This window comes from Astatotilapia calliptera, chromosome 5 (genome assembly GCF_964374335.1).
Source record: "Astatotilapia calliptera chromosome 5, fAstCal68.1, whole genome shotgun sequence".
NCBI classification, from domain to species: Eukaryota; Metazoa; Chordata; class Actinopteri; order Cichliformes; family Cichlidae; genus Astatotilapia; species Astatotilapia calliptera.
The window spans coordinates 12,173,670-12,178,727 of NC_137426.1; the positions used below are offsets into that span (position 1 = coordinate 12,173,670).

Consider the following 5,058-nt stretch of genomic DNA (forward strand, 5'->3'; position numbering starts at 1 on the left):
GTCCCATTATGCTTGTTTTAGGGCACAGTAATAAAAAGTTCAATGCAAAATGGGGAAGGAAATTCAGTGATTAATTAAGTGATTCCAGTTTCATTATCAATATCACGTATTAATTCCTTTCCCTATGAATTCGCTTATCAATTCTCATTGGCTCCTCTTTCATACTCATCATCATCGTTAAGCAGCATATCAAATACATTACATTCGTTCAAGTTAATTGGATAGTGTGTGGGCAAATCTTAGTGTTGGGTTTATTGCTCAAAAAAGGTAATGTGTTATACATTACTTGTTGCTGTTCTTAAAAATAATTCTATAATTCATTAAACAATTCATTACGTCACTTTTAGGTAATTTCTCCATAAAATAGCCTGAAATGTATTGTCTCACAATTACCATTTAACAATACAAACCTCAGGCTACAGCCCCCTACACACTGACACAAATATCTGCCCTAATGAGGACACACATATGATCTTTCCTTTAGTGTTTAGGTATGAGCACAAAGGCCACAGAAGAAAGCAAAGATGAAAGCCAGCATTAAGAAACTTCAAAAGGATTCTCACAGTGATTCTCCTGTAGATACATGAACAGGTGTGTCTCCAAGCATATGGGACGCTGTCTCAACCACTTCAATATTGGATATATTATTGTTATATATTTAATCCTTTGGATATAAATTTTCAAAGTATAGCCGACTAAAATATGTGTCTGTCCTGAGGCCTAGTGGAACTCAAATAGGTTTCAATTAGATTTAACTTACTGAAAGCTCTCATCACCTGCAACAGTCATAGCGAGCGTGCAAAATATATGCAGAGCAATGCATACTTCTCTTCACTCTAGTGTTTATTAACCAAGGTGCCTCCAGCAATTAGGCACATGTTTTGACATAACAGTACACAGCAAATTCAAAAGTGTTACATTTTTTGGTGTTAATAGTCTCCTTGCAAAAGTAGAGTTAATTTTACTCTAAGCAGAGTCACATTCTTTTAATGTAACTCTGAGGTGTAAAATGATAGTAGTTAAAATCGAGTGTTAAAAATGAGTGTTTCTCTGTCAAATCTGGAGGTGTTAAAATGGAAACATTAACTCTTGACCTCTTAACTCTGAACTCCTACAGGGGCTATGACACCAACAGAGTAAATTCACAGACTCCGCCCCCAGCACGGCTCCAATCGAAGCTGAAGTGAAGCCGTTTCAGAACATTTTGCTCTACATATTTGAGTTGTTTGCCATGCTTGGTAAGTCATTTTTTCAAAGATTGTTTCAATTGTTATTAGCTTTTACTTCTGTGGCTCTTTGGAGTTGAGACAAAGCTGTGTGAAAGGCATTAGCCATGTTGCTCGCTGATAGCATAATATTCTGTTTTAGCTAGCTGAAAGGTATTGTTTGCGGGCAAATACCACAGCCTTGAAAAAAAGCTTGCATGTGAATTTTCAGTCAAACTTTTGGTCAAATACACCTAAAACAATGTCTAGAATGTGAAATGTTGGTATAATGGTGCTACTTGAAGCCTGAAAACGATCGCCCATAAAAAAAACAAAACAAAAACGAGCAAACAGCAGTAGCAGACGTCCTGACTGGATTCTACGTTAGCATAGATCCCTCCAGAGTTTTGTGCACACGGTTTAGGTAAAAATGAAAAAGGTTGAGGTTTTACATTTAGTTCAGTATTACCTGTTGCCTGTGTCCTTGTCTTTTGGGAAAATACTTTACACAAGTAATGGCTCAAAGAGGATTCCTTTTTTTTTTTTACTGTGCTGCAATTGTTTACTGGATTATTTGTGCCATTAATTAGTGTCAACTAATTTTTATTCAATCTCTGCACAGGATATGCTTGTGAAGATGGAATATGGGGGAGAGCAGAAGTGCGTTGAAGTTCCACAAAGGGATGAATGAAGGACATGCATATTGTATTGAAGAAATAAGTGATGAGAATGCTGTTATTTGCATTTACCATGTCAGACCTTTTGATAAACAAAATTCTAATGAAAGTGAGAACATGTATACTGTTACATCTTTCAGAAAATGTTTTGAAATTGTGGTGCACAGTTCAGAATAAATGTTTTTCAAAAACCATTGCATCTTTTTAGTAAATGTTTATTTCCAAAAGAAATTTCTAGAAGTTCAGAACAGTAAAATTCCCGCTTTTTAGAATGAATTAGAAGATAACTCTTACGTAGTTAAACTAAAATACTCTTTGAGAGTTAATATATAAACTCTTAACACCAAGTGTTAAATTATCAACTCCAGACAGATTTGGTGTTTAACACTAAATCAGAGTTAACGTACCAACTCTCCAAAAAGAGTTAAATTAACACTCTCTGGTGTGGACCCATATAGACACTTTAATAGTGTTGAAATCAAATCCGACAGTGTTAATTTGGACATGCTGGATTTGCTGTGTACTCACCTGCTTCTTCAGATACATCTGAGGTTGGTGCAGTGTCAGGAGTGTGGAGATGGGAGTGGGGCAGCTACACCTGAGAGAGGTTCGATTTGTTTTGCCTGGCACCAGATTGTCAGATCAGTGATGTAGTATACATATAAAGGGTCTGCCTGCACCATTTACATGGCTAAAATAACACAAATGCATTATTTTCTGTTACAAATAAAGTAAGCTAACTAATACTTGGAAAGCAAGTAGTTTCTTTCATGTGGAATTTGCTATGAGTTTAATGTCTCTTTTCTTTTTTCAAGCCCAGATGTCCTTAAATAATCCTTACGCCTCTTGCACTCAGAGGAGCTAGCGCTGGCACCTGGACCAAACCAAATGATTAAATAAGGTGGGGGGAGATGGGTCAGAGGCTGACTGGATTTTATTCTTTGTTGCCAAAAACAAAACTAATGCTATAAAACAAACATGTTCATAAGCAAACAGTATTTTATGGTGATAGGTTAATAACTTAAAAATAAGAAAACAAGACAAACTGACTGTTCTCCTGTTCTGTAGGGCCCTTGGCAGTCATGGACTCACAGGCTTGTCATAATTTTTCTCCCTGCTATGGCATCCTTGAGCATGAACAGGTAGAAATGGAGGCTGCAGCTGCCTGTTGAAAGTCACGGTCTGGCAGCTAGGCTGGGGTCGGCATTCACTCAGCTTTAACATCACTCTGGGTTCTTGGCTAGCTTAGCGTTAGCATGCTGTCTGTGCAGGTGCTGGCAACGAGACGAAGGTCTGTTAGCAGCATAATGCAGCTGTTTCTGTCCTGGATTCAGTTTGCACTTTACCATCGTGCTCTCTTGCTTTTTGTGCAATAAAAATAAAAGTAATGTTGATACCCACACTGCAGACTGCACCGCTATTTTCCTCTTCCTGCACACAAGCTGAAATCAGCTTATTGTGGGGCAGGTGGAAGTGGAACCAACAGTGGAGTCTATAGGTAGGCAGGCGATCAATTCTAAGAAGCTACTGTGAACCGGTTCTCTACAAGAACAGGTTCTCGATTCTCAGATACTCAGATATCAGAAAGAGTGTAAATGATATTCAAAAGTGTAATTGGCCACATTTATTTTTGTCATCTTTATATTAAGAATTGCTAAAAATTGAATTTCTATATTTTAATATTATTACTTCTTGAAAATGACTGGTGCTGCATGCGCAAAAAGGGGAAAAAATGATGAACACAATCTTCTAAAAGATATTTTATAATTTCTGACTATTCATTTGAAGCTCCCACATAAACTCTAGTTCAAGGGGATGCATTTCGTTTGTGAATCTGTGCAGATTTTCGTTGCTATGTGTGAATGAGGTTTGTTTTATGTTGTTTGAGTGCTTGTTCATTTTGAAATGCACATGTAACTACATGCTCTCGCATTTGCATCAAACATCTGACTGTACACGTTTTGTAAGACTGAGTATGTATTTGTGTGTGTGCCACAGTGGGGAATTAAAATGATCCAACATTAGAGTGTTTCAGATCTATATCAAAGAGGGTCTGAAGGATTCAGATGTGCCCTTCAGCACTGAACACACACACAAACATGCACACTTTGTGAACTTGCTCATATCTCATGTTAATGTCTTTTTTCTTGTATCTCCCATGACATCAGATGTAAGAGACAACACTGTGCAGATAAGTATCACTTGAAAAAACACACACACACACACACACACACACACACACACACACACACACACACACACACACACACACACACACACACACACACAGCCCAGAAAAATGTTTTGGTGCTGCATGGCCCCATTAATGCTGTGTATGTGTGACTGTGTGTATGGATTTTGTGTATTTCTAAACATTTGTATGAAGATGAAGTCTTGAGTGTTCACCTCCATGAATGGGATTGGGTCATTTGTGTATTTCTTTGTGCATGTATGTATTCAAATCCTCATGTGTTTATCAAGTACCTGCCTGTGCTTGTGTGCGTGTGTGTGAGTGTGTGTGTCCTTTAACATTCTAGTGGCCCACATGAGCAATGCTGGGTGTGCGGCTACAGTCAGGTAGCTATAAATCACAGAGACAAACACTGGATTTTTGCGTTAGGAAAATGGCTTGTTCCTGCTGAAATGTCGGTGTGTTCACCTCCAGCCACATATCTCTGTCTGCAGCACAACCTACCAATGCCCTTGGGAGAAGACACACAAAAACACAGGCACATAGGCACAGACAACCTGGAACACCCAGGTACAAAATTCTCAGGGTGGATGATGATTTGCAAAGACGCTCTCCTAGATCAGGGAGAAGTTCATGAAGTGGGATGTTATATATTAATATGTGACTCTTTGTATAATTACTTTACATATATTCATTGTGATGTAGTTTAAAATACGTTGACAAGAAACACACTTGTGCTGTATAAAAGAAACTAACAGTAGGAATTAATGTTCTTAGACTGCCTCATGATGTGACCCATCAAGTCCTTACATCTATTTATCAAAAACACCACGTTCTTCTCAAGAGTCCCAGCTGGCATTAGCAGTCAAGGGATCTGATCAACAGATCCCTTGACTGCTAATTTACTCATGCTAATTTACTCATGCAACAATGGTATTAGACATGGAGCAGCAGATCAAAGGCGCAATACGAAAAAGCAACATGA

At 38.1% G+C, this 5,058-nt stretch overlaps 1 long non-coding RNA gene across 1 annotated transcript; it reads left to right on the forward strand.

Annotated features, from left to right (window-relative positions):
- The first annotated feature begins 1,095 nt into the window (after positions 1-1,095).
- On the forward strand, positions 1,096-2,076 carry LOC145428858 (uncharacterized). The gene is made up of 2 exons (XR_013909194.1): positions 1,096-1,238; positions 1,828-2,076. It is a non-coding gene; the product is annotated as an uncharacterized LOC145428858 (long non-coding RNA).
- The last annotated feature ends 2,982 nt before the right edge of the window (positions 2,077-5,058 follow it).